Below are 12,349 nucleotides of genomic sequence, written 5' to 3'. Positions count from 1 at the left end.
AAAATACAAAATCATGCTTATTAATTTTAAATAACAGCAAAACATGAAACACTGCAGATTTACAACAAAGAGGTACAAGTAATTGTTACACTGTAAAACACTGAACTATTTGTTTTAACTTTAAAAAAAATTGAAGTTAACTGAAATTGTGGAGACAAGTTGAGGTAACTTCTATCATAATTCAGCTAGCATAGTAGCACATCCTTTCCTGTCATCGTCCCTAATCATTGATGTATGGATTTGTGCTGAGGGACATTTCAGAAATAAGAGCAGCCAGCGATTTCTGATGTCCGCCAATCCAGATCCGGATCACCTCCAAAATTCAGTGGAGTCTTCCATACCCCAATACCTAAATTTGGTGAGAATCCGTGAAATACTTTTGACGTAATCCTTCAAAGCCTATATAAAGGGAAATCTTGATCCAGAATCTGAATCCGGATCCGGATCACCTCCAAAATTCAGTGGAGTTTTCCATGCCGTAATATCTATCTGTGGTACAAATTTGGTGAGAATCCATGAAGTAGTTTTGATGTAATCCTTCAAAGCGTATATAAAGTGAAATCTTGATCCAGAATCCAGACAGACAAATGAATAATGCCACCCTGAGAGTGATCGGTATCTTGTCAAAAGGTGAAAAAAAAACCGACACTACCATGAGGAACGACCACCATGAAGAGGGGCTGATGGGCAAGGGAATACAGTATACAATATTCTTGTGAAATTTGGAGGCAAAATTTCAAAAATTGCGACCAGGAAAGTTGTTTCATTGAATTTAGTTTTTGACCTTGCTGTGACCTTGACCTCTGACCTTCAGCTTGATCATTTTGTGTGCTGAAAGGTATCTTGCTTGGGCTGCTATATGTGAAGTTGCAAAAGTCTGCGATGTAAACTGTGTACTGCACAGCGAATTAACGAAACCCTTAAAAATGACAATTTTCCATGTTTTTGCATAATGACGTCATAATTTATTCATTCCATTGAAAGAATGTAAAAACATTAATTATTTGTTTTATATAACAGCTAAAATAGATCCTTGTCATTTGATAGTTTATTAATTTATAAACAACAGAAAAGGGACTTACATTTTGGTGTTCCACTGCTGCTAAAGTCCAAATTGTGATGTGTAGTCCAGTGATGCTGTGCACTAACTTTGGACTTCTATAAAAAAGAAAAAAAAAAAAACACTGCGTAGTTCCTCAATCCAGCCAAAAATCATGTCAGCTTTTCATCTGAACAGCTCTTCATGCATCCAGATGGCTTACAGCGGAGTGGATTTTGTGTCTGTGTGTGTGTGTGTGTAATCTGTGAATTAACAGTGTCAGTTAGCTCGCCATCCCCCGTGTGCGCGTGCACACACACACACGCAACTGGGTCGGCGCTTGTGCATGTGTGTACTACCCAAAAAAGACTGTGTACATCAGTGTATCGAAAAAAAAATCACGTCAGAAATTATTCCAGCTTTTCATTCTTTCTTCCTACTAACAGTGCACTGGATTTGTTTTGTGTGTGCGTGCGCGCATTGTGTGTGTGTGCGTGCGTGTGTGTGTAGAGTTTAATGGTACCAAACCTATGGAACCAAATTTGCACTCTAAATGGAACCAAAATGCACTCAAAGTGCAATGCAACACAAATGGGACAATTAATCCATGTCATGTGACATACAAAGTACCAATCAAATGACAAGGATCCACTCAGCCGTTATATAAACCAGATCTACTGATAGAAACTATTTATCTATTTAGTCTATTTTAATTTTTATTGCAACGAATCCCAAATATAAATAGGTCTATACAGCCCAGCAAGTCTTTAAGACCACATGATCTTAAACTTAATTTTTTTGGACACATTATACCTCTGTCAAAAAAGTAATATATATCTTTTGGTGTTAGTTGGAATACTCCAAAATTATGAACTGATTTTTTTCCCCCACAAAACTTGCTGAAATGGATGGTTCTAGCCTGAAAAAGAGTCAATTTAAATTTCTCGTTTTGTAGACGGGGGAAAAAAAAAATCAGTATTAATAAAACTGAGCATTTTCATTTACCATTTTAAACAGATGCTCAAAGCACTTCACAATGACCCCTCTCGTTCACCCATTCATGCACATACATCAGTATGCTGCCGTGCACGGCAACTAAAATGCACAGTGTGAGCAACTTGGGAATTAAAGACTGTGACCAATAAGGGCCCCAAGTTTAAAGCTGTGTGCTTTTATTATACTTATGTATACATGTTTCACACTAACAAATGAATTATGAATTTGAGCTGACTCATACTGTGTCTGTGCTGTATAAATAAACTGAATTTAATTCGATATGTGCTACATATACTTTTGACAGGACTAAACAGGTTTAGAAAATGAACGTACTGTATGTGGCCCAACAAACAAAGAAAAAACGTTAAAAATAGAAAAGAAAAAGAAAGCTCACGGTTAGAAAGAAAAAAACAAATCAGAATGTGACAGTTTCATGTGACATGTTTGTAAATGTGAATGTGAAATATTATTTTCATATCATATCAAGTTAAGTTATATAGTCATGAACATTTCTATAGATGTATGAGCAGCCATAAAAATAAATGTAGCAGCGTTTTAAAGAACTCTGAGGAGTTTTATCAAAGAGTTTTTATGTGAGCTCGCGGAGTTTTGGCTCCGCCTCCAAACTTGCTTGAAGCAACAGGAAGCGGCTGAATTCACCCAAAAATATCACACAGGCTGAAGGAGACAAAGTGGAGGCCCAAGTACCAGCCGTTTCATCTGGATGATAAGCCCTAGTCTCGGTGGGACACTTTGGACCCGCTTCTCTAAGAGTTAGGTGGCAGATATTAGAGGATGTGTCGCTTGTAAAGCTGATACATAGTACCACAGAACACAGCCGGCGAGGTAAGCGAGAGACACACGGTGTGAAGTTTACATCAGACTGGCCTTAGTGTGTCCGTCAGACTCTAAAGTGATGGTTCAGTGATGCTTAAAAGTGACGTGTCACTTTTAAAAAGTGTTAGTGGGGTTTGTGTGTGTGTGTCCGCCACGTCAGTGCACGTGGCGTTGAGGAGAACCCTCTGCGTGCATGTTGTTAATTTCTGATTAATTAACAAAAGGCGGTGGAGGAGTACCACGTGTCAGTGGCTCGGCCCCGGAACCGTTCGACATCAACCAAACGCCAGCGCGCCGCTTACGGCTCCTCCTAGCGGTCAGCAGTGGTCATGTAATCATGACCCTGACCAAGGATTAAATGGACTCTGACGTCCTACTTTCACAGTGGTTATTGGTGGAATTGAACCCCGAACCTTCTTTCTGTGTGGCAGGAGTGCTACTGCCGAGTGTTATACTGTTGGACAAGGAGAGACGCTTCTATTTATTTAATGCATTATAAACAAAATGGAGAAAAGTCTGATTTAAAACGTTGGCAGTGGATATTTTGCCAGACCCAGCAAATGTACGGCTAGCGATGTTTTGCCGGATCTCCTATCTGATTGGATAATTCAAATGACATCATCGGTACCAGAATCTGTGATGAAATCAGCTCCGGCAAAGTTGAACTGGACGATATTTCGCCATACGCGGCTTGTGCTGTTTTGCCGACTGTCTAAATTTATCAATCAATCAATTTTTTTATATAGCGCCAAATCACAACAAACAGTTGCCCCAAGGCGCTTTATATTGTAAGGCAAGGCCATACAATAATTATGTAAAACCCCAACGGTCAAAACGACCCCCTGTGAGCAAGCACTTGGCTACAGTGGGAAGGAAAAAGTCCCTTTTAACAGGAAGAAACCTCCAGCAGAACCAGGCTCAGGGAGGGGCAGTCTTCTGCTGGGACTGGTTGGGGCTGAGGGAGAGAACCAGGAAAAAGACATGCTGTGGAGGGGAGCAGAGATCGATCACTAGTGATTAAATGCAGAGTGGTGCATACAGAGCAAAAAGAGAAAGAAACAGTGCATCATGGGAACCCCCCAGCAGTCTACGTCTATAGCAGCATAACTAAGGGATGGTTCAGGGTCACCTGATCCAGCCCTAACTATAAGCTTTAGCAAAAAGGAAAGTTTTAAGCCTAATCTTAAAAGTAGAGAGGGTGTCTGTCTCCCTGATCTGAATTGGGAGCTGGTTCCACAGGAGAGGAGCCTGAAAGCTGAAGGCTCTGCCTCCCATTCAACTCTTACAAACCCTAGGAACTACAAGTAAGCCTGCAGTCTGAGAGCGAAGCGCTCTATTGGGGTGATATGGTACTACGAGGTCCCTAAGATAAGATGGGACCTGATTATTCAAAACCTTATAAGTAAGAAGAAGAATTTTAAATTCTATTCTAGAATTAACAGGAAGCCAATGAAGAGAGGCCAATATGGGTGAGATATGCTCTCTCCTTCTAGTCCCCGTCAGTACTCTAGCTGCAGCATTTTGAATTAACTGAAGGCTTTTTAGGGAACTTTTAGGGCAACCTGATAATAATGAATTACAATAGTCCAGCCTAGAGGAAATAAATGCATGAATTAGTTTTTCAGCATCACTCTGAGACAAGACCTTTCTGATTTTAGAGATATTGCGTAAATGCAAAAAAGCAGTCCTACATATTTGTTTAATATTTAATATGCGCTTTGAATGACTCCAAGATTTCTCACAGTATTACTAGAGGTCAGGGTAATGCCATCCACAGTAAGGATCTGGTTAGACACCATGTTTCTAAGATTTGTGGGGCCAAGTACAATAACTTCAGTTTTATCTGAGTTTAAAAGCAGGAAATTAGAGGTCATCCATGTCTTTATGTCTGTAAGACAATCCTGCAGTTTAGCTAATTGGTGTGTGTCCTCTGGCTTCATGGATAGATAAAGCTGGGTATCATCTGCGTAACAATGAAAATTTAAGCAATACCGTCTAATAATACTGCCTAAGGGAAGCATGTATAAAGTGAATAAAATTGGTCCTAGCACAGAACCTTGTGGAACTCCATAATTAACTTTAGTCTGTGAAGAAGATTCCCCATTTACATGAACAAATTGTAATCTATTAGACAAATATGATTCAAACCACCGCAGCGCAGTGCCTTTAATACCTATGGCATGCTCTAATCTCTGTAATAAAATTTTATGGTCAACAGTATCAAAAGCAGCACTGAGGTCTAACAGAACAAGCACAGAGATGAGTCCACTGTCCGAGGCCATAAGAAGATCATTTGTAACCTTCACTAATGCTGTTTCTGTACTATGATGAATTCTAAAACCTGACTGAAACTCTTCAAATAGACCATTCCTCTGCAGATGATCAGTTAGCTGTTTTACAACTACCCTTTCAAGAATTTTGAGAGAAAAGGAAGGTTGGAGATTGGCCTATAATTAGCTAAGATAGCTGGGTCAAGTGATGGCTTTTTAAGTAATGGTTTAATTACTGCCACCTTAAAAGCCTGTGGTACATAGCCAACTAACAAAGATAGATTGATCATATTTAAGATCGAAGCATTAAATAATGGTAGGGCTTCCTTGAGCAGCCTGGTAGGAATGGGGTCTAATAAACATGTTGATGGTTTGGATGAAGTAACTAATGAAAATAACTCAGACAGAACAATCGGAGAGAAAGAGTCTAACCAAATACCGGCATCACTGAAAGCAGCCAAAGATAACGATACGTCTTTGGGATGGTTATGAGTAATTTTTTCTCCAATAGTTAAAATTTTGTTAGCAAAGAAAGTCATGAAGTCATTACTAGTTAAAGTTAATGGAATACTCAGCTCAGTAGAGCTCTGACTCTTTGTCAGCCTGGCTACAGTGCTGAAAAGAAACCTGGGGTTGTTCTTATTTTCTTCAATTAGTGATGAGTAGAAAGATGTCCTAGCTTTACGGAGGGCTTTTTTTATAGAGCAACAGACTCTTTTTCCAGGCTAAGTGAAGATCTTCTAAATTAGTGAGACGCCATTTCCTCTCCAACTTACGGGTTATCTGCTTTAAGCTACGAGTTTGAGAGTTATACCACGGAGTCAGGCACTTCTGATTTAAAGCTCTCTTTTTTAGAGGAGCTACAGCATCCAAAGTTGTCTTCAATGAGGATGTAAAACAGCAGTGATTTACTCAGGGCAGACAATTATTCATGATGGAACGGCCGCGGTCGGGCAGGAACTTAAAGGCAGTCGGAGTTTAAGATCTCCTTATTTCACATTCATGATAGTAGCTCGATATTGGTGATTTTCATTGTTGAAGATTGGTATATTTTACCATTCACTATTTTCAGGGGTGGACTGATCGAAGGTTTTGCAGACATGACACTGAGAGAAAAAAACAGGATAAACACAAGTGCCAACGTGGACTTCTGTATTTTTGTTTTTATTCTGTCTTGAATTTGCAGGTTTTGGTAATCACAAATCTAGAGATTATTACAAATCTAAGATATTGTTTCTGTATACCATGGCATTTTGAATGTTTTATCATGTTAGCTACACAAAATGAGGCCACTTATACCCTCTACGATGACATCATTTGAACTAGCCAATCAGCGAGGAGATCCAGTCAAATATCGCTAGGAGCGTGTTTGCCGTATCCGGCAAAATATCCACTGCCTAAAATGTTTCTGAGTGGTTCTCTGCACGTGGCACGTAGGCCTATCATGTCAAAAAATATTGATGGATATATTAAAAAGTAAGTCCCTTCGACTGCTCCCTTGTTTTCACTCGGGTCACCACAGTAAATCCGCGGTGGATCTGCATGTTAAATTGGCACAAGTTTTACACGGGATGCTCTGCCTTATGTGGCAGTGGTGGGGTTTGAACCGGGAACCTTCCACACTGAAACCAAGTGCACTAACCACTTGGCCACCACTTCTGCCCCTGCTGGATGATATATTTCCTAAGAAAATATCACAATAATCGATAATATTTCGATATTATTGTTGACATTATTTTAAGACCATATTGTGCCGCTGATATAAAGATATAATAATGCAAGTACATCCTTTCAAACAGTTTTTTTTTTTCAGCTGTGTTGAATGGCTGCATCTCTATAACAAGAGGAATCAGAGATTTCTGACATCTGCCAATCCAGATCCAGATCACTTCCAAAGTTCAGTGGAGTCTTCCATGCCCTAATATCTATCTGTGGTGCAAATTTGGTGAGATCTATGAAGTAGTTTTGACATAATCCTTCAATGTGCATATAAAGTGAAATCTTGATCCAGAATCTGGATTTGAATCCGGAACACCTCCAAAATTTATTGGAGTCTTCTGTGGCCTGACATGTATCTGTGGTAAAAACTTGGTGAGAATCCGTGAAATAGTTTTGACATAATCCTTCAAAGCCTTTTTAAAGTGAAACTTGATCCACAATCCGGATCCAGATCACCTCCAAAATTTAATGGAGTCTTCCATGGCCTAATAGGTATCTGTGTTGATAATTTCATCAAAATATGTGTATTAGTTTTGATGTAATCCTGCTAAAACTAATCCTTCAAAGCCTATCTAAAGTGAAACTTGATCCCGGATCCGTATCATCTCCAAAATGTAATGGATGCTTCCATGGCCCAATAACTACCTGTGGTGAAAATTTTGTCAAAATTTGTGCAGTAGTTTTGCCGTAATCCTGCTAACAGACAAGCAAATAAATAAATGCAGATGATTTTATTACGTCCTCGGCGGACTAATTATACTAAAACGGCTGCGGTCCTCCTGAAGCAACACATCATTTTGGCCCTGGATTCCCTTAGTCGGGAGGTTTATATAGGCCTGGTATAGACCAATCGGCTGGTGGTGGCTAGCGTTAGGATGCCAATTAAATTTCTTATGTACTCAGTCTAGAAATGTTTTTGTCTTTATAGGGTTATTATGATATTTTTGTTTAGCTCTCTACCTTCTGAAGCCGGAGCATGGGTGCTTCCGGGTGCCCACGAATCAGTAGTTTAATTTTTGGGTTATTGTAGGGGCCATATTGGCTAGAATGCTTGTGAGTTCATACCCTGTACATTGTACGGGGGGAAAAGCATAGTCAATATGGCAGAAATTTTGATTACGGGTTTTATTTTAATTTTCTTAGGCTTTAGACGTAGGATTCGGTAGGGGATTCGGGAGTTTCCAAGTTTCTTTCTGGCAGGGGATTCAATTTTGTGTGGTGTTGGTAGTGTCGTTGCTGTCTTATCCATCACTATTGTTTGGTATCCTAGAAGGCTACTGCTTAATCAGGTCAATTGGGGTGGATTTTGTCTGCCCTGAGTAAATCACTGCTGTATCTCTGTCATCGGTATGAGTGCTTAGTCTCATATATATGACGTCCCCTTGTTGGGCTCCATGGTGGGTGGGGTGCACTGGTGGTGAATTTAGATGTATTAATATGGCAAATACAGATAAAACAACCAAGAGACTTCGTAATGATTCAAACGATGGGAATGCTGATTCTGTGCATTTCCTGCACTTTTTGGTCATCCAAAGTAGTGACCCGACTTTGCCACTCAAATTGTCCCCTTTTGCCATCAACAAGGGCGTACAGGGGATAATTGGAACTGCTAAATCGGTAAAATGACTTAAATTGGGACATATTCTGGTTGAGGTTGACCGACCTGGTCAGGCCAAAAATCTCCTCAAGGTTCGGACATAATGTCAAGGTCACTCCACACAAGACGCTGAACTTGTGTAAGGGAGTAATCCATTGCACTGAGCTTAAGGATTGTGGTGTCGAGGAGATCCTTGAGGAGTTGGCCGACCAGGGTGTCAATGATGTATATCACATCACAATCAACCAGAATGGTGTTAAGAAACCAACAAATACCTTGTTTATAACATTTAACAGGTCTGGTCTCCCGCAATTTATTGATGTGGGATACTTGCGTGTCAGGGTTAGCCCATATATACCTAACCCTGACCGTTGTTTCAAATGTCAGAAGTTTGGCCATTTCAGGTCTTCTTGTCAATGCGCTGGGTGTTTTGAAAAATGTGGCAAGTGTGATCATGATTCTACCAACTGTCAGGGTCCAGTGCAGTGTGTAAATTGCTCTGGCAATCACGCTGCCAGTTCACAAATGTGCCCAAGATGGATTGAGGAAAAGCAAATCCAAAAACTCAAAGTTCTGGGTAACTTGTCTTACCCAGAAGCACGTAAAGTGTATGAAAGCCAACATGTACAAAATACTTTGTATGCGACTAAGACAACTGAAATGACTATACCAGAAGTAGCTAACCAACAATCTACTGTGAAACACTCGAAAAGGACAGTGAGTATCCAAACGGATTTAGCTTGGGTAAAAGGCAATGCTCCTGCATTAAATGGCACTATTAAATCATCTAATACTGATAAAATGAAATGTCTGCCTGAGAAACAGGCCCAACAGAGTACTAAGGCTAAGGATGATCGCCGCAGTCGAAGTTTAACACTGGAGCCTGTTCGGTATTCTTCTGGTTGTAGTCAGCCTACAAAAAAGTCATTTGCAAGTAAAAGCAAAGCTCAACCTGATGTATCAAAACTTACATCGTCAGAATTATTGATAACCAGTAATAAATTTGATATCTTACAAGTTGAGGGAGATGAAGCTGTGGATATTTACCCTATTCATCATCCTCCCTCGAAAATTCTTGTTGTCCCGAGATCTAATGGTACCTAAATGTATCCGGGAAAAGAAAAAGCCATTATACAATGGAACTGTCGAGGGCTGAAGGTAGTGCTGGGCGGTATATCGGTTCATACCGAATACCGGTGTATTTTTTTTCTATGATATGAATTTTAGAAATACCTCCATACCGGTGAGTGCGTTGCGCAGAGCGGCGGAACGCCGTGCCCGCAGGGCATTGTTTGAGTGGGGACAGTTTAGCGGTTGCACCAAACAAACAGCATGAGTACAGCCCATGTAGAGTGAACGGATTTTAGCGGTGAGCATAATGGCAAAACAGGGGGAAAGTTCTGAAACTGAACAACCAGAACGAGAAACTGAAACGGAAGAACTTGTACCGAAACGAGGAGCTGTGTCCGTTGTTTGGAAGTAATTTGGGTTTAAAAAGTCTGACGTCGACCAAACTACAATAACATGCAAATGCTGTCGCGCTAAAGTTGTAGCAGCAGGAGGAAACACGAGCAGTTTACTCCACCACCTCAGCTGCAAACATGTCCTGGAATATCAGGAATGTAAACTACGAGCTTCGTCCTCCTCGTCTGCAGGTAAAGTTAAAGCAAGCTGCACACCTTTTCTGTTTATGTTATTTATTTATTTATGGATGATTCCTTACTGAATGTTCAAGGAATAAAGAAGTTTTACTTCAGTTACTTTGGAGTTACTAAGTTTACTTTGGAGTTACATGAGTCATGTAGTTTACATAGTTTACATTGTTTTCAAAAGATGTTTAAGTTGGAAAACTTGCATAATAAAAAGGTCTGTATTTTGACTATAACAATCAAGCATTCTGATTCCTCTTCATTAATACTAGTGTGGACATTCATTTTTCTACAATATTCACTCCTCATAACAGTAGAATACGCCATTCCAAGCCATTTTATTGCAGTAATTATTCTCTAAATTATTAGAAAATAAGGCAAACACCCAGTTGTGCTTGAAAAGAAAAATACTGTCAAATACTGTGAAACTGATATAATTTAGAAAAATACAGTGATACACATTTTTGGTCATACCTCCCAGCACTAGCTCAAGGCTAATTTTGAAGAAATTGAGTATCTTTTAATTGATCATAATCCCTATACCATTTGTTTACAGGAAACTTTAAGTGAATCAGATAATGTTCCCTTTAGAGGTTATGATATGTTTAATAAAACGGGTGCTTCTTTGGCAGATGGCAGACCTATTGGAGGTTCCTCTGTATTGATTAAGAACGGTATTCCACATGAAGCTCTTGAGCGTCATACAAATCTCCAGGCTGTTGCAGCTAAGGTGACTCTTCATTGCACATTTACTATAGGTTCAGTTTATATTCCACCGAGGTATGACCTTACGCAAGGTGAATTGGATGGACTGGTCATTCAGCTTCCAGTGCCGTTTTTGTTAGTAGGGGATTTTAATGCCCACAGCTCTCTTTGGGTCTGTCGAAATTCAAATAGCTTAGGTACCGTTGTCGAGTTGACACTTGATCATTTTGATTTGTGTCTTGTAAATGATGTTTCTCCGACATATCTCCATCCAGCCTCTGGTTCCATGATGGCTATCGATTTGTCTATTTGTTCACCAAATATTTTTATGGATTTTCAATGGAAAATTCATGGTGAACAATGTGGGAGTGACCACTGGCCTATTTTTATTGACATTGTCCAACCTTTGCCGGAGGAGAGGGTTTGAAATGACAAGTTCACAAAGCAAATTGGGATGCTTTTTTAATTCAGTGTACACACAATATTTCTGTTCAACGTTTTCAGGATGCAGAGGATCCTTTGATTTTATTTACTCGCACATTGCTTGATATAGCTACACATACGATACCAAAATCTGGTACGGAATATCGTAAACATAATCCCTGGTTTAATGTAGATTGTGAAGAAGCTGTTAAAAGAAAATAACTGTCACAATCTGACATATGGTGGTACCTTTATGCCACGATATTCTAATTTCTATACTTGTAGGCCATCAGCTATTAAACCTTTTGGTTTACATAATAAAGAAGCTCTATTGCGCATACTCAGTACTACTAATATAGCTTCTTTCCGCATTCCTAATATTCCACCTTGGATGCTCATTGACCCAGTACTTGATTTATCATTACAGCCATTTAAAAAGAGTTGTACCAATGATTTAATCTTTTTGACCACATTTGGAGAAATGAGATATAAATAGAGACATTATTGTGAGATCAATACAGATGGGTCGAAAGACCAGAATAAAGTAGGTGCAGCTTGTGTAAGTGGCCCTCTTCAATGGCAAATTAGATTACCAGACAGTTCTTCTATTTATACAGCCGAGTTGTTTGCCCTGAAAATGGCTTTGGGTGTTATAGAGAACACTGCCCACAGACGTTTTGTTATTTATACAGACTCTCTGTCTAGTTTGACAGCTTTGCAGGGCAAAACTTATAAACATCTGTTTATTGTTCAGCTTTTGGAAACTTTGTATAACATCACTACTTTAGGTAAGCAAGTAATATTTGCCTGGATCCCTAATCATACAGGCATTAAGGGGAATGAAACAGCTGACAGGTTGGCAAAAGAAGCTCTTGCTATGGATGTAACAGAAATACACATACCCTACATGGATCTAAAGCCAAAGATTAACAATTATTTTAGAAACATATGGCAAATGTTATGGGATCTCTGTCCCAATAATAAACTTCATCAACATCAACTGCTCAATGAATCGCTTAATCTTCTACCACTAGCTAAGCGACGCAAAGACATTGTGTTGACCCGAGCTTGTATAGGTCATTCACACTTGACACATGCATATTTACTTGCAGCG

The 12,349-nt window shown here is 39.6% G+C and overlaps 1 protein-coding gene across 1 annotated transcript in view; it reads left to right on the top strand.

Moving 5' to 3' along the window:
* Nucleotides 1-2,676: 2,676 nt before the first annotated feature.
* The window catches only part of cdk4 (cyclin-dependent kinase 4), a 36,622-nt gene continuing 26,949 nt past the window's right edge, over nucleotides 2,677-12,349 (top strand). Inside the window, exon 1 of the mRNA XM_034166820.1 lies at nucleotides 2,677-2,881. The gene's annotated coding sequence lies outside the window, so the exon portion shown is untranslated. The remainder of the gene's footprint in view (nucleotides 2,882-12,349) is intronic.

Source organism: Thalassophryne amazonica, chromosome 3 (assembly GCF_902500255.1).
Source record: "Thalassophryne amazonica chromosome 3, fThaAma1.1, whole genome shotgun sequence".
NCBI lineage: Eukaryota > Metazoa > Chordata > Actinopteri > Batrachoidiformes > Batrachoididae > Thalassophryne > Thalassophryne amazonica.
This window is presented reverse-complemented; position numbering and strand designations above follow the sequence as displayed.